We start from the raw sequence: 25100 nt of genomic DNA, 5'->3' as shown, positions 1-25100 counted from the left end.
TATACCAGTGCTCAGTCAAAAGACATAGGCAACATGAGATTATTCCAGTTAACTATAATTTCTTATTTGGTTTGGAAGTTTAATTTGATTTGCAAAAATTCTTGGATATGTGGAGGCCAAATCGTGCAGTCCTTATTCAGATTATACTCAGTCCTAGCTCAGGCAAAATGTTGTAGGCTTCAATAAATCTTTGGCCTAAGTAAGGACTTGAGGACTTGACTCATAGATTTAATACATTCTAGGGCCAGAAGTGACCATTGTGACCATCTCGTTTGACCTCCTGTATAGCATAGGCCATAGAACGCCCCAAAATAATTCCTAGAGCATATCAAAGGTTTTAACTGAAATATGTTGAAATAAGAAATTGGTCGTAAACCCTTTGTGTAATATTAGATAATCCTATGGATGGAGCACTGGATTCACTGAAATTTATTTAAAAATTCAAAATATCTTCAGAACTGTCAATATAATTTTAAAATGTAAAGGAGGGATGTGATAGAGTTACTGCAAACAATCAGACAGTATGGAGCTGGATGTCATGAAATACAGATATATCTGCTCATAAGACTATGGTCCAGATCACTCACCTTAATGCCAAAGGCTATATCTTGCCCTGTGTGGATTTTCCAATTCTTGTCCCAAGGAGTTCCCATGCCATTGTAACTGGTATGTCTTCCCTCCTGCTCAATGGGCAGGGACTTGAGGCTAATAAACCTGCTGATCTCAAAATACCTGAAGAAATTCAATTCAGTACTTCCTCACAGCTCCCTGTACAAGTTCCTAAAAGATCCAGGCTTCTATACCCTTCCTAATAACTGATCCTCACTGAGGGTTTGGTGTTGCCTCATTGGAGGGGAAACCCATGTAAGAGAGTGCTGGGCAGCATTCTTCCTCAAGGAAGCCATAGATTTCCAGGGCCTGGAGACAGGGAAAGAGGCAGACATCTCCGCCTCGCTGCAGAACTCCGGCCCTGTTACCAAGCCACATAGTGTCTTGACCCCAAAGGAGACCGACGGTGGAGCAGAGCTGCTGGGACTGCTGTCCGCTGTTTACCCAGAGGAGATTGAGGACTTGCAGACAATGGACCCATGCCAATGGACTGTGGTAGGAAGCAGCCCAGATGTTAGTCCGGTTGTGCTGTTGCAATACGAGTCAGCGTGTTTCAGTAGGAGCCCTGCTGACCCAGTGGCAAGACCACCTTCCACTGTTAGGGCCCTGGGCTGGGACCTTGTAGAGTAGGGTGGGCCTGGGTCCCTCTGCCACTGACCCCACCCCTGGTGTGGCCGTCTACTCACCCTAGCCTGAAGGTCTGTGCCTGACTGCTGTCTGCTCTAGCCAAAAGGCTGAGCTAAGGACTGCCAATTGATTTACCCCGCCCAGAGGGTCAGAGCCCTGACTGGGTTTGCTGTCTGCCCTGGCCAGGAGGCTGTGGGCTAAAGACCGCTCATTGTTCTTCTCTGCCCAGAGGTTCAGAGCCCCAGTCGTATACATTACTGTCTGCCCCACAAGGAAGCTTGGGCTATAGACTGAATGGTGTTCAGCCCTGCCCAAGGGGCCAGGGCCCTAGCCTAATAATTGACTATCTGCTGTGGGATGTAATGAGGCAGAGTGGCCTCCCTCCAAGCTTGTTGGGGAGGGATGACCACAAGCCACTACGCCATACTACCTATGAAGGGATCTACAGAGCAGTTTGGGATAGCAAGGTTCTACGTGCTAGAATTGGGGCAGCTACAACTGTTAGTAGACTTAGTACATGGCTTCAGGCATCCATCCCTCTATCCCTCCAGCACAGGCAGGAGCACAGATCTGGCTAGCTGTATCGAGAAGCAAAAAGTTAAAGGTCACCTGGTTGCAGAATTCCATATTTTGCCATCTGTTCTCTCTCAAGTCTCTTAACATTTTTGGACTGAGGAAATACACCAACAGAAAGCATGAGCAGAGAGCCCAGCACATTGTTTCAGGTCATGTTGCACATTCTCTCTGTTGCCTACAGCCATAAACTTTTGAAGTCACTACTAGTGGAAAAGGTGGCAGAAAAAAAAATGATGACGGCAAGTCAAATACTACAGTGAAAGTGGTATCCGATAATTCCCTGAACTCCAGCAAGAGCTTCAGAGTAGCAGCCGTGTTAGTCTGTATCCGCAAAAAGAAAAGGAGGACTTGTGGCACCTTAAATTTGTTCATCTCTAAGGTGCCACAAGTACTCTTTTTCTTTTTCCAGGGAGAGCATAACTATTACCGAAGGACAGGGACAAAAGATCAAGGTCAGGGACATGCATGAAAAGAGTAGCAGCAAGGTCTCACATACTAGAAGCAAAAGGACAACTTTACTGCTGCAACTGTTGTTTACTATGAACTATCAAAGAACATTCATTCTCAAATGAAGACCCAAATGGGTCCAACAACATGATACACAACTGAGGGCTACAATGGAAATTACCCATAACTGTGAAACAAGTTCAGTTACAAGTAACATTCAAATTGACAATGGTGAGGGCTGAGGCTAGAAAATCTACCAGCCCAGAAACCTTTTGAGGACAAACCTCAACAGAAAGAAGTGGGCCAAATTAAAATCAAACAACAAGAGAGCAGAAAAGTTCAAAGATTGTGTTGTGAATGGAAAATATTTCACACCAGTATAGAGCAGGAGATAAAAGTAGGCTATACGTAAATTGTGCATGTAGATAATATAAAGTGCACCAGCCATTGGCATGCAAGAGTCTGTAGCAGCTTCCTGAATCTTCCTGACAGCTGAGATCTACAGCTTTGTCACTTCTCATGATGTGTTTTTAAGTTTTATCTTCCTTCATTCAGACATGTTTCTGAACTATGGTTCACACTTCAGAGTGCAAGGTGGCTACTATGCATATAAGATTATTTTTGGCAATAATGGAAGAAATACTGTTCCTATATTTCCAATACATGGTTTGCTCAGAATGAGATTACTATTGTGGGGAAAAAATTAAATTGCATTGGAGAGGGAGAGAGAGGAGTATGCCTCTATGTACAAAAAATTTCTCTTTCAGTGGCAGTGGGTTAGATACTAATCTGCAAAAATCATAATCTGTAACTTCTTTCCCTACTTGGCATGATTTGCACAGAAGCTCAGCTCATCTGAGGTGATATTTTATGACATCCCTAGAAAAATAGAAACCAGTGTAGTTCTGAGTTGTCTCCCTGCCACGGCCACAGGTCAGTTTCCAAGATTACTCTTGGTTTATTTTGAAGACATTTAATTCAAAGGTCTGATTTATGCAATCTTTCCACATATTCATAGCTTACTCCAAGAAAATAACATGGATCAGACAATTCATTGTAGAAAGCCCACAAATTCCAGTATTATTATAGATTCTCCAAAGTTGTTGTCTTATCTTGGCTGGGATAAGATATTGTATCATGCTCCAGATGCAAACTTGTATTGCAAAAGTGGGTTCAGATACCAATAATCTATGTGCAGTTTTCAGAGACTTCAGCTGTTATTCGACAAGAAACATAAAAGAAAAAAAGATTCACTTCTACTCTTTGAGGAGACTTTCATAGGTAGTCTGACCTGCATTCTTTTGGGTTTTTTTAACTGGTTGAGGCAAGAATGAGGACTGTGGGGCTTTGCAGGCTCTTTCAGAAATGCATTTGGGCACAGGCTAAGTGCTTGATAATGCAAACTTTTCTCACACTGAGTACCACTTAGTGGGGCAACGATTCCATTGGAGTCAACAGATCTTACTGCGTAAGAGGTTCTTGAGTAAGTGTTGTAGAATTTGGCCCTTAATAGTAAGCAGGCTATAATATTGAGGAGCTAAAATATACTATCCACTACCAATGGCCTTTAACTCTTCATTAGAGCTCACAATACATAGTTTTACTAGAATTCACAGAGATTTCTACAAGGTCAAAGTTAGGCCAGATCTATACTGCAGACTTTTGCCGATATAGCTATGTTGGTCAGCGTGTGATGAGGTGTGATTTGTGACCTAGCTGTGCTGGCATATACTGGCTAAACTGCAATTTTGCTGGTATGGCTTGTTTTGCTCAGGGGAGCTGGACCAAGCTATGCCAGGGTTACATTTAAGGATGAACTGCACCTCAGACCTCTTTCAGTTCCCCTCAAGTGGACCCCTTAGGTCACAGGCCTGGCTTTCTGTATCTCACTATAAGTGGAATGACTTGGTCTAACCGCTCTTATTCAGGATCTCTGGGCTGTGTTTGGCACTTGTCAGCGTTTTCACACTGGAGACCTGAGACAACTGAGGTGACTCAAAAAGAAGCGTTTTCAAAACAAAGCATTACTTATTCCTCCCCCCAAAGGTACAAAGCATGTTGAGCAAAGGGCAAAAACCATGGGCTGTACAGGTATATTTCCCTTTATCTTACTCTTAATCTTTCCTGGCCAACTTTTTCATACATTTCAGCTAGTCCAGTTACAGAAGCAGTCCATCCTGCTCTAAGCATGATCCCTGTCTCTGAGTATCTCCTTGCCTGCTTGTCCACTCTCACCACCATTCCATGGGCAAACCCAATCACATTCTGGAGTGCAATCCAGACTAGTGAGGGACTATGTCACTGTCTGCCTAGGGTTGCCAATTTTCTACTGGCACAAAACCTAACACCCCTACCTCGCCCCTTCTCCGAGGCCCCACCCCTTCTCGCTCCATCCCCTTTCCCTCCCCCGCCCTCTCTCACTTTCACTGGACTGGGGCAGGGCGTTGGGGAGCGGGAGGGGGGTGAGGGCTCCGGCTCGGGATGCAGGCTCTGGGCCGGGGACAGGGATGAAGGGTTTGGGGTGTGGGAGAGGGCTCTGGGCTGGGACAGGGTGTTGTGAGGTGTGTGTGTGTGCAGGCTCTGGATGGGAGTTTGGGTGCAGGAGGGGACTCCTGGCTGGGGTAGGGGATTGGAGTGTGGGATGGGGTTTGAAGTGCGGGGTCCAGGCGGCACTTACTGCGGCTCCCAGGAAGCAGCCACCGGTTCCCTGCAGCCCCTAGGATGGAAGCTACGGAGCTGGCACTGGAAGCAGGGGTAGTGCACGGAACTTCCCTGATCGTCCCTCCTCCTAGGGGCCGCAAGGACCTGGCGGCCGCTTTCAGAGCTGCACGGAGCTAGGCCAGGCAGGGAGCCTGCCCTAGCCCCGGGCCCCCGCCCTAGCCCCGGGCCCCCGCTGCACTGCTGACTGGACTTTTAATGGCCCAGTCAGCAGTGCCACCCAGAGCCACCAGGGTCCCTTTTTGACCAGATATTCCGGTCAAAAACTGGACACCTAGCAACCCTATACCTGCCCCATATAATGTCTCATAATGCTTTTCTGCTGTAGCTCCCAACCCTGGCTGCTCTCAAACAGCCTGCCAGCATGAAGGTAACACCCTGAGTGTCTTATAGTTGTAGCCCTGGGCCAGCAGCTCTGACCCCAGCAGCCTGTCAGCAACATATCAGTCATACTCTGGCTTCCATCAGCCTTGGTTACTATTTGCAGGGTGATCCCAACACACTCTCAGTCCTGATTTTTCCCAAAACGTGTGTTCCACACTTTCTAGTCTTCTCCTGGACAATTCAGATATTAAAGGTCTGTTGCCCCTGTAAAGGGTCAATGTTGAACAGTTTGCTACTTTAATGGGAATGACCAAACAGTTCAGTTTAAACACAGCACTGGGTTAGTTTAGATTAAAAATAAAACAAGTTTATTTAATGACAAAGAGAGAGGTTTTAAGTGAGTGCAAGTACAATGTATTAAAGTCAGAAATGGTTACAAGAGAAATAGATAAAATGCTTTCTAGTAGCCAAAACTTAACAAGCTAGACTTGGTTCAAGGTAAAATCCTTACACTTTTCCAGCAATATGGCTGACCAAATTCTTGTGGCTGGTTCCTTTGTCTTCTAAGGTGAGAGAGAGAGAGATTGGGTTGGTTTTGCTCCTCAGTTTTATAGTCCAGTCACCCTTTGAAATGCATTTTCCACTGAGAGTTACCCCTGGATAAAGTTCATTCCAGCTGTGAGAAAGGAGACATGGAGTCTTGTAGTGAAAGAGGTTCCATACTGTTATTTGGTAAAATGTAGATAGATCTGTTCCTGCCCCCCTTTGTTGCCAAAGAACAGCCAGTTGACAGGTGATTGACAATCAACTTTGATGACACCTAGCTAGAGGTGTCAGCTTGTTCTTTGTCTTTGAGAAACAGGTTTACCCCCACCCAAGACGTAGCTAGTAAATGCAATTTAGTTATCATTTCAGTTTACGTTCATAACTCTTAATACCCATTTTGGATGCACATTACACAAGAATATTAATCATTGTGTTATTAGTTTTTAAATGATACCTCACGAGGCGTATTTGGCACGAAGATTATTACAATAATGTGTAGCGTGTGAATATAGAGGTGCTTAGCATCACAGACCCCACCTTAGTTCATCCAGAGTCCTGTGCTCTTTGATCTCTCTCTTCTAACTTTTGCAAAACAGCTATGTTACCAGAGTAGGGGCCCAAGGAGTTGGCTCTTCAAGGCTATAAATCTGGTTATTAGGTTTTGAGTGTGTGTTGGAATGTTCTTTATCTAGGTCATTATGTTGCCTTTCCAGCTTTCCCCTAACAACACCTTTTGGTTTAACTCCATAGCAAAAAGAAAAGGAGGACTTGTGGCACCTTAGAGACTAACAAATTTATTTGAGCATAAGCTTTCGTGAGCTACAGCTCACTTCATAGCAAGTAACCCATCATAAACACACAGAGGCATGCACCATATTCATAAAAATACATACAGATATTTGAAGTTCATCACAGCTGGCAAAAGCACAGCTTTGCTGGTATAAATTGTGGCCACAAGGGGAATCCTTTGCCAATATAGTATTCTCGTATTCCTATGTGGGCAAAGTGCTCCTTAGTGTAGACTTGGCCTTAGCTTCATCAAGGGAGTTTGATGAAACTCTATAGGTGCTGAAAAATAAGTGGTTCTTGGAGAAGAAAAGAAAGTTTACATGCTTGAATTGCTCAGCTACTTCTCTGTTAAACTGTATATTACATTTTAAAATTGTCAGTAAATAAGCCAATTTAAAAAAGAGACTTAAATATTTTTTCTTAACTAAGTGGCTTAGCCACTAGTTAAATTGACTTTTTATTAGAGCTGGACAAATAATGAGGGGGAGGGGGAATTTACAGAGTATCTATAGGTTTTGTGGGAGTGATGATCCCAGTTCCCTGGCTTCCCCATGCCCCCTTCTGAGTTACAGATTCCCCCTTTGAAGAACTACCACGAGGTCTGGAAAAACGGGAATAATGCAGCAGATGGAGCAATCAGTTATTTCTGTGTTCCCAGAAAGATCGCATGGGGCCAATCTGGGCTTTGGATGTTACATAACTTTGCTACATTTCCTACACACACACACAACTTTCACAGACTTCTTGTGTGACCTTTGGCAAATCACTTAGCCTCTCTGTGCCTCAGTTCCCCATCTGCAAAGTGGGGATACTAAGACTTCCCTACCTCACAAGGGTGTTGTGAGAGTAAATACAATAAAGAATGGGAAGTACTTTGAGATCTATTGACGAAAAGTAAAGCTAGGTTTTATTATGATCTTTTTGTTTCTTGTTTAGAAATTATACATGATAGTATGTACCTGGTTAACATGTGATGTCATTTGCCAAAGTATATCATACACTGGCTTGACAGCATATCTGATATTTTCCAGGGCTGATATTTTTATGGTTTGTAACCAATGTTAATAGGACACACAAAGTCCAGACAGACACTTTCTGTAAGAATTGAAAAGAGTCTCAGAATTTCCTGCATATTCCCAAATGGCATGTAAAAAAAATCCTTCATGGATAACACTTCTGTTTTCATCCCAACAGCAGTTTGCTGAAGCACTTGGACTTTGGACAATGCAGACATTTAGAGGAGGTTTCATTTTTAACAGGATTGTGGGGGTTCTGATGATATTTGATTTTTTTTTCCCATTAGAGAAAGCTTGGAAATATGTTGAGAGCCTCTTAGGACAATCAACCATGCTGTGAAAGTTTGGAGAGAGAGCCACTCACAAAATGAGAATGCAACTGATAAGTATGCTAGCAGGTCAGAGGAAGAATTCAGTACGATCAGAATGGAATGGGTCTAAACCTTTATTCCTGATGGGGGAAATAAATAGCCATAAAAATGATTGTTACTATTTATGAATATCAGGTTGCTAGGTGACATCATGTGATGCTCACTGCTTAAACTGCCACCCACAGTTCTTGAGCAACAGCAAGAGGGTGGGGGTGGGATGTGGAATAGAAATGGAGGAAAATCAAAGAATCAGAGTGACTGTAAAAATATAGTGTTTTTAAAAACAACAACAACAAACAAACTGAGTTTTCTAAATGTCACCTGGCCTGTTTTTCCCCTCCTAAAATATTTTCTCCCCTTTTTTAGCAGACTCCATTATGGATGGATGAATAGGTTCCTGCAGAAAAAAACACCAGTGAAGTATCTGGCAGAGAAAGCCTAATAGCCAGACCTGCCTCCCCACCATAAATGTAAAACTGAGACACATTCTATTGTATACACATATGTGTATGTGAGTCTGTGCATGCATGAGAGTGGGTAAAAGACTATATATGTGCATATGTATTCTATATGGGGCTGCTAGCAAAACCAATTATTGTTTGCCTGAAGCTTCCCATTATAAGACAAAAAGAAAAGGAGTACTTGTGGCACCTTAGAGACTAACCAATTTATTTGAGCATAAGCTTTCGTGAGCTACAGCTCACTTCATCGGATGCATCCGCGAATACAGACTGACACGGCTGTTACTCTGAAACCTGTCATTATAAGACGCTGTTTTCAGTTGTTTAGATCATTGTCAAACTTTAAGTGGGCTAATTTTTTCCCTGCTGGATGGCTGTCTCAGTCTGAATTTTTGTGGACCTTTCAGCCAAAACAGTTCAGCCATTTCCAAGAACAGGGCTATTAAAAATAAATAAATAAATAGTCATTTTGCCCATGTTAAAAAATTGTAATGACCTTGTGTTTGAAAAGTTCCTGCATCATGATGTTTTGGAGCAGGGACTTGAAATTTGGCAGGGGGTGACCTTTGTGTCAGGGTTGTGACTTTTGCCAACCCCATGAAAATCTGCCCAAATTTGGCCAATTTATATGCATCTGAGAACTATTAGTTCACACATGCTCAGTAGAAACTTCTTACAATTTAGCAGCTAAAATCTTTGAAGATTTTTGAGCATCTCACAGCTCTTACTGCTGATCAGACTATGCATGTGCCATCCTCACAGAACAACTGAGCATGCTCCAGCCCAGGGCTATGGGGCTGCCCTTTTCCTGTAATGGTTGCTCCCTGTTGCTCAGGGCCGGGCATCAGTTCTGAGAGCAGGGAGTCAACCTCTCCTGTGCTGCCAGTGACCTCCCAGATGGCACCCATACAGCGTTGAGAAGGAAGCCATCTGATTCAAATGCAGAAGGGATAGAAGCCTGAACAGGGAGGAGGGGAAGGGGTAGATTGTGACAAGGGATCTGGTGAGATTGGGAGTGGAGAGGTGAAGGGTGAGAGAAACTGGGATTTGCAGGGCCAGGAGCCTGGGACTGGGAGCCAAGGGGTGGGAGTGGAGAGGGGAGACTGGGACTCGTTGGGAAAAGAGATTGGAACTGGGACCCTAGGGCTTTGAGACTCCTAGGCCAGCTGGCTCCCCAAGCTGCCTAACTCAGCTGCTTAATAAAACTGACAAAAATCATGTCCATTTCAGTCAGCAGCTGCTGGTCCTGTGAAGCATATTTCATTTTGGAAACACCATGTGTCAGTGTTTCTGAAATGAAATTTTTTGGAATTTTCAGTTCTTGGGTAATTTTAAAATACTGAAATTTCTTGCAAACTGGAAATCCTGAATTTTGGCTAGTTCTAGTTCTAGTTGTTGTTGTTTGTTGTTATTATTTGTATTCTCAAAGCAGGTAGGAGCCCTGATCATGGACCATGATCCCCTTGTACTATCATATGTAATACCAATGCTTGCATGAACATAAATCATAAACAACTGTGAATTAGACAGATTTAAGGATGCATGGTAAATAAATGCACCAAAGCTCTCTGATATGAATGATCATAAAAGATGAAAGCAAAGGGGATTATCAGGTCTTCTTCCTGCCTGGGAACTTCTGTCCTACTGCTTTGTCTGTCAGACAAAATAGTTGATCTTTTTCAGTTCTCAGATTTCACACCTCCTTTCCTATCCTAGGATTATTCTACTGCTTTCCCCCCCACCTTCAATGTGATGATTTGGGAAATCTGTCTGGACAATTTAAGAATTGTGATTCATTTGAAGTTATTATGAAGTTCTTGCCGTGAAGATTTCTGTATCATTGAATTCCCCGTGTCAGTGTGGCATCCACTATTGTGGGTAAGACGTACAGCAGGTACACACCAAAATTAGCACAATGGGCAGTACTTAACTGTAATGACTGTATTTTGACTACACAGTGGCTATGCTAAGGAGGGAGAAACCAGCTTAGCCAAGTTGGTCTGTAGGGCTCTGGGTTCTTGGAGCAGTGAAAAGTTACCAAGCAGGCGGTTACGCTTGAGTTTGTAAAAGGACATACAGAAACAGTCAGGAAGTTTGGGCAGGAGGAAGGAAGGGGACGGACTGGCCAAAGTCAGAGTAACTGAGCTGAGGGAGATAGGAGAACCCTGATCCGAGCCCAAAGAATATTCTGGACTGATGAGGAAACTGAGGCAGGGAAATGTGTGTCAGGATTATTATTTTTGTATAGCTCTATATATTACTTGTGTGTTTAAGTAAAGAGAAATAGTATGTTAGAATTCTGCACAAGGTGTACCCTGTGTTATAGGGTACATCTACCATGTGATCCCTTGAAGAAGTCAACCAGAAGGCTCACACCTTTAGGTGGAGTTCTAGGAGAGGGTTCTTAAGATATAGGGGAGATCTTGGGGATGAGTACTGGTCCTAGGGCTATAGGCAGAAGGTGTGTGAGACTCCATTTCTGTGAAGGGGTAATGGACTGAGAGTCTGTGCCCAGGAAATATGCCAAAGGGGAAAACAGTGCTGCCACCCACTGACATCCAGGGAAGCTTTTATAAAGCACACGGGAAATTCAGTGTCTGGATCCCCTCACAGCAGTCTGGTGAGCCGCCAACAGGGAGAGCCTGACCAGATCTTTAACATCTTCCTGTACCCATTTTCCAGCTACTACTTTATATAGAAAGTCCTTCAGAATGTAAATCAAAGGTACTTTTTGCCCATGCACCTCCAAAACTGGTGATGTTAGGTTGGGTTGGCCTCAGTTTCCATCATGAGGCTTCATCTTCATCAGGACTCAGGACCTTCTTGGTTTGAGGATCCCATTTAGGAAAATCCCTTTTAGATACATCCCTCTGAATGAACCTGTTTTTTGGTTTGGTGGAAGACCTTTCTATCCAGGTTGGTTCAAATTTCATCATTTTTTTTATCCCTTTTCCACAGACCACAGCTCTTCCATTTAGAGTTTTCTTTGTCATCCTCTTGGCTGCTTTTCTCTGAGCTCTGTGGACCCATCTTTACTTTAATGATTATTCTTTTCACAGCACTTAGATACAGAGTGATCAAAACAAACAAATATATACTAAATGCCCCTTCTCCTCTTCCACTGGTAGGGCCACGGTGTTGCCTCTCTCCTCTCTTGCCCCAGCCTGACCTTTTCTGTCATGATACCTACCAGCAGTAAAAGTCAACTGCACTTTTCTGTGGCTGTTTTCATTTTTGTTTTGAATATGCGTACATGGGAAATGTTATTGTTCTCATTTTGTTCTCTAAAGGAAATCCAGTCTTAAATATTGATTTTGCTTTCCCCATAAATTTTCAATGTGTCCCAGATTTTTTTTGTATTGCTACAACAACTGCTTTGTAGAAGGTGAGGGGTTGAGGGGAGAAGCTGAAGATTTTGGCAGCTGGATGGGGGACAATTTGGGCTTTAGAGATATGACACTGGGCCAGAAAGGGTTAAGCAACTAGCAGGCTAAATGACCCAAATTAAACCTTTAAAGATATATTAGGAAAGTCTGTAAATGGTAATTTGGGCTATTCCTTATAAATAGCTAACAAAGCCATGTTAGACAGACTAGAGTTTTGAAATGTAAACCTATATTGTTAGAGAATTGAAAGAAGATAGTGATTGTAGTGGTCTGTTTACCTATATCTTGTTGGAGGTTAACAATGTAACCAAATGGTTCCTATCTGTTACTATATTCTGTTGATTCAGAGATCAAAAGAGGATATGAACATTAAGATGGAACTTGGGTGTAATAATATCATTGTCTATATTTCTCTTTGAAGTTTGTAGTAAACTGTCTATGAACTGCTTAATGAATAATTACCTTATGCTGATGAATGCAACTCATTACCCATGTACACGTAGGAAATAGGAGGTTTTACTTCAAAGCCACAATGGAATGCCTGCTGGCAAGAGGCTGCCAGAGATCTATAAAAGAACTCTATGATCCCATTCCTATATCTCAGATCTGCTTAAGCCTCATCAAGGGAAGTTTGAGTCACAAGACTGAGGTCTCAGCTCCAGTCTGGATCACCTTGATAAGTGGACATGGTCTGCCTATTTTGGACTATAACTGATGAACTGATTCTGGAAAGAAGTTTTTGCAACTCTACAGTTCACCATCTCTACTATGAAACTGACTTAAGAACTTTATTCATATCTGTATGTATAAAGATCTTTTAACCAGTACTCTTTCTTTTCTTTTAAAATAAAGTTTAATTTAATTAATAAGAATTGGCTGTAAGGGTGTATTTGGGTAAGATCTGAAATATTCATGGACTTGGTGGGTAATGTGTCTGATCCTTTGGGATTGGTATAACTTTATATATGATGAACAAAATTTTCAGTAATCCTCATCATATTAGACTTGACTGTCTGCTTTAAGTGTTTTTGGCTTCTGGGTAACCAGTAAGGTATTGTAGAAACTGTTTTATTGCTAGCTTCGTGAATCTAATTATTAGAATTACCACCAGTTTTGGGGATTGTCTGCTCCATCAGGGCAAACTGCAGAGAATGGAACAATCTCAGTGTGGGCCTCCTAGGACCCCGGTCACGTGAGATTTGGGCATTTGTCGGAGGCGGTTTGGGATTTGGGGATAAACATGTTAGCTGATATTTTTGCTAAATTGATCAGTTATAAGTTAACAACATTGACATTTAAATTATCATTATTAGGTTTCAGAGTTGAGGATCACCTGAGACAAGTGGGGGCATCTCACACATCTCTTAGAACTAGTGTTTTAGGCCATGCACAGCCTCAGGAATATGACACTGCATTGATTTACATTCAGTTCACATTTGATTTTACAACATCATTCTGTGGTAAGGAGTAAATTCTATTGCAGAATACAATATACCGAGATCCACGCCTGCTTTTTTTTTCAGTGCTCACATATGTCCAGCCTTGATGAGAGCTATAGAAATGTCTGTAGTAGATTTTTGAGAGGGAAAGACAATACTTTTATTTCATATGCTCATTTGTTTACATTTCATTTGTGCATTAAAAAAAATAGACAAATGCACTGGATTCATTTTCTTATACTCACAAAGTAGATTCTTGATTTCTCTTTCTGTGGCAGTCACACCTTCCAGGCAGGGAGTTGCTTTCAAACTTTAGTGGTTCACTCCCTCCCTGCTGGAGACCAATTGTGTCTTATTTGCAATGCCACTGGTTGAGGGAGCAGCTATGCTGAGGTCTTTCCTTAGCCTACCCTTCCTAAATGGCACTGGGATGCCCTTCTGCCAAGCCACTGGACCAGAGCACTCTTTGTGGTATAGCCTCCTCCCAGTGCACAAGCAATATAACCATTTCAGCATTAGCCACAACGGGTATGAACTTCAATCCGCCAAAAGAATTTGAAGCTGTGGCTTGAAAAATGATACTGCCTATTTATTAAAACAGCAAGCATGATCGTACCAAGCCAACTTACTAGTTTAACAGATGGGAGCTTGTTAAAATCTTTATTCCTATATGTTAAGAATCCATTTTTGCTACAAATTGTGAAGTATGACTTGTGAATCAAGCCCCAGAGGAATGGATGGCTCATACTCTTCAGTTCTCAGTTTCACCTTCAAGACTCAAGATTTTTCCTCTCCAAAATATTTTTCCCCCTGAATAAATCAAATCATTCACATCATTCTCAATAGCTCTTACCTGACTTCTGGCTTTTATTTTTCCTAGGACACCCTGAAATCTGCTTTACTAGTGAACAGGGAGCAGAATGAAAATTCTTATTCGAGGCCTGATTCTATCAACTTTATTCACAGTGACTAATCCCTTACTCAGTGAGTAATCTAGTTGATTTTAACAGGACTACTACCCAACCAGTAAAGTATTACTGTGGCAGAATGGACTCTTAAGAAGGATAATTTTAAACTATGAAGGCCTGTAGGAGAAGAACAGCTTAGAAGTTGCTGTGTGCCCCCCTTATTGCAACCCTGATGGTAAAGCTGAGCACATACCTCACCTCTACCTCTTATTTAAAAAAAAAAAAAAGTCTGAGTGGGTAGTTTGCCTTTGTCCTTGCCACAGTCCTCAACCAGAAGGATAACAATGGCACTTAGATTCATAGATATTTAGGTCAGAAGGGACCATTATGATCATCTAGTCTGACCTCCTGCACAACGCAGGCCACAGAATTTCACCCACCACTCCTACAAAAAAAACCTCACACCTATATCTGTGCTATTGAAGTCCTCAAATTGTAGTTTAAAGACCTCAAGGAGCAGAGAATCCTCCAGCAAGTGACCCGTGCCCCATGCTACAGAGGAAGGCGAAAAACCTCCAGGGCCTCTTCCAATCTGCCCTGGAGGAAAATTCCTTCCCGACCCCAAATATGGCGATCAGCTAAACCCTGAGCATATGGGCAAGATTCATCAGCCAGATACTACAGAAAATTCTTTCCCAGAAAATTCTTTCCCAGGTAACTTGGATCTTACCCCATCTAAAACCCATCACAGGCCATTGGGCCTATTTACCATGAATATTTAATTACCAAAACCATGTTATCCCATCATACCATCTCCTCCATAAACTTATCGAGTTTAATCTTAAAGCAAGATAGATCTTTTGCCCCCACTACTTCCCTCGGAAGGCTATTCCAAAACTTCACTCCTCTGATGGTTAGAAACCTTCGTCTAATTTCTAATCTAAATTTCCTAGTGGCCAGTTTATATCCATTTGTTCTTGTGTCCACATTGGTACTGAGTTTAAATAATTCCTCTCCCTCTCTGGTATTTATCCCTCTGATATATTTATAGAGAGCAATCATATCTCCCCTCAGCCTTCTTTTAGTTAGGCTAAACAAGCCAAGCTCCCTGAGTCTCCTTTCATAAGACAAGTTTTCCATTCCTCGGATCATCCTAGTAGCCCTTCTCTGTACCTGTTCCAGTTTGAATTCATCCTTCTTAAACATGGGAGACCAGAACTGCACACAGTACTCCAGGTGAGGTCTCACCAGTGCCTTATATAACGGTACTAAAACCTCCTTATCCCTACTGGAAATACCTCTCCTGATGCATCCCAAGACGACATTAGCTTTTTTCACAGCCATATCACATTGGCAGCTCATAGTCATCCTATGATCAACCAATACTCCAAGGTCCTTTTCCTCCTCTGTTACTTCTAGTTGATGCGTCCCTAGCTTATAACTAAAATTCTTGTTATTAATCCCTAAATGCATGACCTTACACTTCTCACTATTAAATTTCATCCTATTCCTATTACTCCAGTTTACAAGGTCATCCAGATCCTCCTGTAGGGTATCCCTGTCCTTCTCTAAATTAGCAATACCTCCCAGCTTTGTATCATCTGCAAACTTTAGTAGCACACTCCCACTTTTTGTGCCCAGGTCAGTAATAAAAAGATTAAATAAGATTGGTCCCAAAACCACTTCATCAGTAGACCTCACCTGAGATTATCCAAGGACCTAAAAGTGCTTTACAAAGGTAGCCAAGTAGTAGCCTTCCCCTCTCCCATCTTACAGCGGCGGAGCCTTTGGCGCAGACAGGTTGAGTAAGCTGCACAAGGTCACATAGCGTAAGTGAGTGGCAGAGCCAAGGAAGTGCTTCTCGCCTCCCGCTCCTGTCCTGCTTCTGCCCATTAAAAGGATCTTCCTCTCACTGCTTTCCACTCTGTCCTGCCAAGGGAAGCAGTATGGGAAAAAAGCACAGGGAGTCCACTGAGCTGTGGGGAAACCATAGCACAAAGAAGCAGATAGGCAGGAAGACAAAATGATGGGTGAAGAAGCTCTAGAGCAGAAAACGGATACTTTTTTTTTAAAGGTGTGTTTACTTGGAAGCTCCTTAGTGCACTCTTTGTTTTTAAACTTGGCCTTCAAGTAACATCGAGTCACTATTGTATGAGGCACGGAGTTGACTCTGTTCTCCTACTGGACATTCAGGATTTGAATTTCTTGAGGATGTAAAGGAGGATCATTTTTTTTAAGTGTGGCCCCAGCCCACCCACTGCCCATGACTGTCACAACAAAACTGGAGATTGAAGGGTGAAGGACAGGATGGAGATAAGATGAAAGGGATTAGAAAAAAGAAAAAAAAGATGAAGAGACTATGTTACAAAAGACCACTTGTCTCTTCCTTCTTACCTTTGTGGCCTGTGGAAAGCCTGGGGTCAGTGCAGGTGGAGGAACACTGGGATAGGGCAGCTCCTCTTGGAGGTGGCATTATTTACTGGTCCTGTGCAATTCAGAATGGCAGGTAGCATAGTTTAGAATAAAAATCTTAAAAACCATGATCTGAATCAAAGAGTAAAGGTCAAATGCCTCTTCCCAGATTCATTGCGAGCACCTCAAGATCTCAAGACAGGTCCATGTCTTTCTGTCTCCTTCTTTTCTGAGATAAGAGACATTTCTTATCTCTTCCTTAACTGACTTGTTCAATGCAATAAGGGCACTTGCCCTGACAGGCAAACTGGAAAGGGGGAACTCTTGCACGCCCATAAAACAAGACTAGGATGAGGATTCAATATAAAACTTCTTAATCCTCTAGGACTTGTAACTGGCTTCCTAGGATGCTTTGAGTTACTTGGCAACATTCCAATGCCAATTATACACATTCCAGGGATTGCTTTTGGTCTGAGAGTCTTCCCCTATTAAGCCTACAGGACTTGAATACCCAGATATGTGTCCTTCCATCATCATGTTCTAGTTAAACTGCTACTTGCAAAAGAACTGCTGCAAGGTCCATCCATACTGCAGTTCTTCCCTTAGAAGACTGGAAGAGGAGAAGGGTATCAACTACCTATGAATACATCACAGTGCAGGTATAAGGCCTCAAATATAACTTTGTGTATATTCAGGAAGAGATCATGTAAAATTCGGGTTTCAGAGTAGCAGCTGTGTTAGTCTGTATTCACAAAAAGAAAAGGAGTACTTGTGGCATCTTATAGAATAACAAATTTATTTGAGCATAAGCTTTCATGAGCTACAGCTCACTTCATCGGATGCATTCAGTAGAAAATACAGTGGGGCGATTTATATACACAGAGAACATGAAACAATGGATCTCTTGTGTGGACTGGTCCAGACTGAGGTTGATGGTGGGATGGAAATTGTTGAAATCATGGTGGAATTCCTCAAGGGCTTCTTTTCCATGGGTCCAGATGATGAAGATGTCATCAATGTAGCACAAGTAGAGTAGGGGCATTAGGGGACGAGAGCTGAGGAAGCGTTGTTCTAAGTCAGCCATAAAAATGTTGGCATTCTGTGGGGCCATGCGGGCACCCATAGCAGTGCCGCTGGTTTGAAGGTATACATTGTCCCCAAATGTGAAATAGTTATGGGTGAGGACAAAGGCACAAAGTTCAGCCACCAGGTTTGCCGTGACATTATCGGGGATACTGTTCCTGACGGCTTATAGTCCATCTTTGTGTGGAATGTTGGTGTAGAGGGCTTCTACATCCATAGTGGCTAGGATGGTGTTTTCAGAAAGATCACTGATGGATTGTAGTTTCCTCAGGAAGTCAGTGGTGTCTCAAAGATAGCTGGGATTGCTGGTAGCATAGGGCCTTAGGAGGGAATCTGCATAGCAAGACAATCCTGCTGTCAGGGTGCCAATGCCTGAGATGATGGGGCGTCCAAGATTTCCAGGTTTATTGATCTTGGGTAGCAGATAGAATACCCCTGGTCGGAGTATTCTATTACCCCCCTCCCCCCGCTGGTAATAGCTCACCTTACCTGATCACTCGCCTTATGTGTGTATGGTAACACCCATTTTTTCATGTTCTCTGTGTATATAAATCTCCCCGCTGTATTTTCCACTGAATGCATCCGATGAAGTGAACTGTAGCTCACGAAAGCTTATGCTCAAATAAATTTGTTAGTCTCTAAGGTGCCACAAGTACTCCTTTTCTTTTTATGTAAAATTCAGAGAGCCAAAATCAGTCAAGAACACTATGGGCTTGATTCTCAAGTAAACTGTTTTTTTTTGTTCAGCTCCATGGAGTTATGCAAGTGTAAAACCAGTGTAACAGAATGGAGAATCAACCCATCTGTATGCTGCTCTTCACAATAAAATACTTACACTTACTGTCTAAGAAATCATCATCATCATAATGTCAATGTAAATCGTGATGTGCTGTGCTGAATACTTCCCTGCAAAGATTCATGCCATATGGGCTGAAGAGCAAAATGGGCACTGTTTATTTCTAAAAGAATGAGAAATATGAGCTTGGAATATGCATTGCTTGGTCCTGCCAGGCAGACAGCCAGGATTTGCTGAGGAGGAGGCCAGATCTACTGCATGTCTGGCTTTTTTGCCTGTTTGGTGGCATATGTCCCATGAGTTTGTGGCTTCAGTCTAGTTCTAGTGGAATGATGTCCAGACCACAAAAATCATCACTCCTCAGCAGTATCAGCTGATACCAAGGATTCAATGGGCATCATGGAGACTGAATTGCCCTCTTGCGCCGATCGTTTTCTGTCTAAATGCGCCCATTAAAGCAATTTTTTCCTGAGGAAACCCCCAGAGTATTTAGCCATTATAATGCCTATCGATTTCCATCTCTGGGGCTGAATTCAAGCCAATGAGGTAGTGCCTTTCACTTCTATCTCTCATTACCAATCCTGAGCCATCCAGAAATTCCAAGACCAGAAGTGACCACTGGGATCATGCAGCCTGAGCCACAGAACTTCCCCACAATAATTCCTAGAGCCCTATCTCTTACAAAAACATCCAATCTTGATTTTAAAACTGTCAGTGATAGAGAATCCACCAAGACCCTTGGTAAGTTGTTCCAAATGCTAATTACTCTCACCATTAAACGTGTACACCTTAATTCCATTCTGAATTTGTCTGGCTTCAACTTCCAGCCACTGGGTTGTGTTGTACCATTCCTTGCCAGATTAGAACCCATTATTAAATATTTGTTCCCCATGCAGATACTTACAGACTGTAACCAAGTCTCCCCTTTACCTTCCCTTTGTTAAGCGAAATAGATTGAGCTTTTTGAGTCTATCACTGTAAGGCATATTTTCTTGTCCTTTAATCTTTCTTGTGGATTTTCTCTGAACCTTCTCCAATTTATCAACACCCTTCCTGAATGATGTGCACCAGAACTGGACACAGTATTCCAGCAGCAGTAGCATCAGTGGCAAATATAGAGGTAAAATTACCTCTTGACTCCAATTCGAGTGTATGCAACTGTGACACTTTCCCAGCATCACCTACCCACCGTTCATAGATGCAAAAAGAGCAGTCCTTTTTGCTCTGTCTATGATGGATATCCAAAGCGTCTTACTTGTCAGCCAGCAAATATTCAAAATGCTCTCTATTGTTTGTTCTCTGGTGTGCTGATCCCCATGTTAACTTGGAAGGCAACGTAGCTCCTATTGGATTTGACTTACAATGCTTTATTTACATCAGAGACGGGACATGGTGAATAGATCTGCTTTGTCTGGGAGAAAACCTGTTTGTCAACTCTGCTTTGTTACACAGTTTAAAACATATTTTAGTAGGTACATATAACTCTTTAAATGTCATCTGTGCATACATTTCCCAATGCTATTGATGATCAGCATGTTCCTGGCTTTCACTTATGATCTCACACAACATTCTTTATAGATAAATACCATGACAGCAATGTATTGGGTGAATTGAGTTTGTCAGGCCTGTTAGGAGTCGCTGACACAGCGTGGTGAACCCTTTGCCAGCTGGCACCAATGGGCTTCTGTGTCAGAACATACTAGGATTGCATTAGCTCTTTTGACCACAGCGTAACACTGGAAGCTCATGTTCTGCTGATTGTCCACCATGACCTCCAAATCCTTTTCAAAGTGAGTGATTCCCAGGTTTGAGTTCCCCATCTCATATGGCCTACTTTTTTTGTTCCTAGATGTATACATTTACATTTAGCTGTATTAAAACCCTTGCTTCAGCCCAGTTTACCAAGCAATCCAGATTGCTTTGAATCAGTAACCCCTCATTACCATAGATTCCAAGGCCAGAAGTGACCACAGGGATCATGCAGCCTGACCTCCTCCACAACACATAGGCCACAGAACTTCATCCGGATTTTGGAGTTGGAGAATCAACTGTGGGGGCCATTGTCATGCACCACCTCCCTAGGCAAGCAAGTAGGGCCATTAATCATCTCTTGCTATGCTGGACTGTGACACTCAGCAATGTGCAGGACATAATGGATGTATTTGCAACAATCAAGTTTTCGAACTGTGTTGAGGCAATAGCATGCATGTCCTTAGTTTGGCACCAGCCCACCTAGCCACAGAATACACTAACAGAAAGGGCTACTTTTAGCTGCGTATGCAAGTATTGGTGGATCACTGGGGATGATTCACCAGTATCAATGTGGGCTGCTCAGGGAAGGTGCAAGATGCTTGCATCTTTAAGAACTCAGGACTGTTCAGAAAGCTGCAAGCATGGACATTCTTTCCCAATGGGCAGAGTACCACTGGCGATGTTGAAATTCCAGTGGTGATTCTGGGAGACCCAGCTTATCCCTTGCTTCCCTGGCTCATAGAGCCATACACCAGCCAGCTTGACAGACTCAAGGAAAGACTCAACCGGTGCAGAATGACAGTTGAATGCTTTTTTGGGAAGGCTGAAGGGACGCTGGCTTTGTATATTCACAAGATTGGATCTCAGTAAGAAAAACATCCCAATGGTTATATCTGCCTGCTGTGTCCTATGTAATGTCTATGAGGCAAAGGGGGAAAAGTTGCTGCTGGGTGGCGCAGCTGTCTGCTGACTTTGAACAACCAGACACCAGGGCCATTAGAAGAGCTCAACACAGAGCTACATGGTTTCGGGAGACCATGAAAGAGCAATTATCAGTCAGGCACAGTAATGTAGTGTGGCGGACTGTGCTTCACTTGACCCTGAAGGTTTGGGAGCTATTAGGAATTATGTAGTACTTGGTGTACATTTATGAACACACCGCAGTCTTTTAATACACCTATGAATTATGTGGTGCTTGCGCTACATTTATAATGATTACACTGTGTTTTTCACTGAACCTATGAGTTCTGTGGCTTCGTTCAATTACAAATAGTGAGTGCTTTGAGTAGCATCCTGCATTCTATGTTGTGAAGTAATAAACATGAATTTATTTCCACTAAATATAAATTTATTACATACCAAAATCAGTGCACAAAAAGGTAATTAAAAATAAATACAATATAAACTTCTAAAATAATGAAACAAAACCTTAAAATTAAAAATGGTAGAAAACATTCCTGTCCATTTTGGGTACACTACACACACTGCAACCGTGGCTCTCACAGGTCAGTGTATTTGAAGCTGTGGTTGTCTTTGCTGTCCCTCAGTGTGGAGTGGTAGATACATGGCTGCTATCATAGAATCATAGAATATCAGGGTTGGAAGGGACCTCAGGAGGTCATCTAGTCCAACCCCCCACTCAAAGCAGGACCAATCCCCAACTAAATCATCTCAGACAGGGCTTTGTCAAGCCTGATCTTAAAAACTTCTATGGAAGGAGATTCCACCACCTCCCTAGGTAACGCATTCCAGTGCTTCACCACCCTCCTAGTGAAAAAGTTTTTCCTAATATCCAACCTAAACCTCCCTCACTGCAACTTGAGACCATTACTCCTTGTTCTGTCATCAGCTACCACTGAGAACAGTCTAGATACATCCTCTTTGGAACCCCCTTTCAGGTAGTTGAAAGGAGCTATCAAATCCCCCCTCATTCTTTTCTTCCGCAGACTAAACAATCCCAGTTCCCTCAGCCTCTCCCCATAAGTCATGTTTTCCAGTCCCCTAATCATTTTTTTGCCCTCTGCTGGACTCTTTCCAATTTTTCCACATCCTTCTTGTAGTGTGGGGCCCAAAACTGGACACAGTACTCCCAGATGAGGCCTCACCAATGTCGAATAGAGGGGAACGATCACGTCCCTCGCTCTGCTGGCAATGCCCCTACATATACATCCCAAAATGCCATTGGCCTTCTTGGCAACAAGGGCACACTGTTGACTTATACCCAGCTTCTCATCCACTGTAACCCCTAGGTCCTTTTCTGCAGAACTGCTGCCGAGCCATTCGATCCCTAGTCTGTAGCGGTGCATGGGATTCTTCTGTCCTAAGTGCAGGACTCTGCACTTGTCCTTGTTGAACCTCATCAGATTTCTTTTGGCCCAATCCTCTAATTTGTCTAGGGCCCTCTGTATCCTATCCCTACCCTCCAGTGTATCTACCTCTTCTCCCAGTTTAGTGTCATCTGCAAACTTGCTAAGGGTGCAATCCACACCATCCTCCAGATCATTTATGAAGATATTGAACAAAACCGGCCAGAGGACTGACCCTTGGGGCACTCCACTTGATACCGGCTGCCAACTAGACATGGAGCCATTGATCACTACCCGTTGAGCCCAACAATCTAGCCAACTTTCTATCCACCTTATAGTCCATTCATCCAGCTGGCTTCTTTAACTTGCTGGCAAGAATACTGTGGGAGACCGTGTCAAAAGCTTTGATAAAGTCAAGGAACAACACGTCCACTGCTTTCCTCCCATCCACAGAGCCAGTTATCTCGTCATAGAAGGCAATTAGATTAGTCAGGCATGACTTGCCCTTGGTGAATCCATGCTGACTGTTCAGCATGATCACTTTCCTCTCCTCTAAGTGCTTCAGAATTGATTCCTTGAGGACCTGCTCCATGATGTCACGTCCTGTGCTCAATTTGTAATGAAAGAGGTGCCAGGGCTCAAGCAATTATTTTACTTTCATAACCGACACAGTAAGCCCACAGTTGCTGGGGCTATGAACTGCAAAGCCTAGAAGGGGTGGGGCTCAGCCCTGGCAAGCCCTGGCACAAATTAAGCACTGGTCATGTGGAATGTTGGAGGGTGTAGAGAAGTGCTAAAATTGAGTTCTCCATAGACTGCAAAGGGAAGCAAGCCATGATTGTTGGACCCGGAGGTCAACAACTCTGCAGCATTTGTGTTTGCTGCCTGATAAGACACATTATGTCCTGGTGCATTTCTCTCTGCTTTTCCTGGGTCTTTTTCCTGTCTTCTCTTTCCTTCTCCATGCTGTCTGCCATAGTCACCTTCCATGCCCTGTGTTCACAGTCTGATCCAGCACTGGCTTGCAGGATCTCATAGAATGTATCCTCCTAGTCATCTTCTTTCTCCTTCTCATCAGGGTCAGGTGTTCCACAAGTGTGGAGGAGAGGCACCCCTCAAGCCACAATGGCAGAAGCTACAGATAAAACAGACAGATGAATCACTGGATTTACAGTCACAATGGAAAGGGAAAGGTACATTTCAGAACGCCCATCCCTTATTCCCATAAAAGTTTTAAATAAGCTGCCATGTCTGCTTTTGGAGAGTCTGCACAGCACTCTCCAGCCCCATCAATGGTCAGTACGGTCTGCCACAAGGGAAAGTGGGGGAGGAAATGAGGAGGGACTTGTTCACTTGCATGAAACAATAATATTTCAGTCCCTATTTCCATGGGTGTGGGTTCAGGGCAATGGCACCAAGTACTGGTACTGTTTTCCACAGGCGGTGGTGATTCTAGCTGATATCTCACTCCTGAGGGTAAAAAAGGCAGAGAGCAAAGCTGCTAGTCTGCTTACTGCAATGGTGCCATCCAAAGTCATTGTGGAATGGCGCGGAAAAGTGTCCTACCACAGAGGAAGAACTAAGGCTGCCATCCCTTCAGGAGAGGATTGCAGAATATCTCCATTAAAGTTTCATCGAGATCTCTCAAGGGGATACAAGGAACTTCCCTATCTACATAAACTGCTCAGCATCTTTGCCTCCTTCCACCTCACCCTGCCTAACCATCCAGGGGAATAAAAAGCAGATAACAATTCTACCTCTGTTTGTTGTACCGCTACCTCCTTTCATATGAGTAAAACAACCAAAAGTCCTAAAAAGAAAAGGAGTACTTGTGGCACCTTAGAGACTAACCAATTTATTTGAGCATAAGCTTTCGTGAGCTACAGCTCACTTCATCGGATGCATACTGTGGGAAGTACAGAAGATCTTTTTATACACACAAAGCATGAAAAAATGGGTGTTTACCATTACAAAAGGTTTTTCTCTCCCCCCCACCCCATTCTCCTGCTGGTAATAGCTTATCTAAAGTGATCACTCTCCTTACAATGTGTATGATAATCAAGTTGGGCCATTTCCAGCACAAATCCACGGTTTAACAAGAAGAGCTGGGGGGGGGGGTAGGAAAAAACAAGGGGAAATAGGTTACCTTGCATAATGACTTAGCCACTCCCAGTCTCTATTCAATCCTAAGTTAATTGTATCCAATTTGCAAATGAATTCCAATTCAACAGTCTCTCGCTGGAGTCTGGTTTGAAGTTTTTTTGTTGTAATATTGCAACTTTCATGTCTGTAATCGTGTGACCAGAAAGATTGAAGTGTTCTCCGACTGGTTTATGAATGTTATAATTCTTGACATCTGATTTGTGTCCATTTATTCTTTTACGTAGAGACTGTCCAGTGCTGGAAATGGCCCAACTTGATTATCATACACATTGTAAGGAGAGTGATCACTTTAGATAAGCTATTACCAGCAGGAGAATGGTGTGGGGGGAGAGAAAACCTTTTGTAGTGGTAAACACCCATTTTTTCATGCT

The sequence above is a fragment of the Eretmochelys imbricata genome, chromosome 6 (assembly GCF_965152235.1).
Source record: "Eretmochelys imbricata isolate rEreImb1 chromosome 6, rEreImb1.hap1, whole genome shotgun sequence".
Taxonomy (NCBI): Eukaryota; Metazoa; Chordata; order Testudines; family Cheloniidae; genus Eretmochelys; species Eretmochelys imbricata.
Note: the sequence above shows the minus strand (reverse complement) of the source record.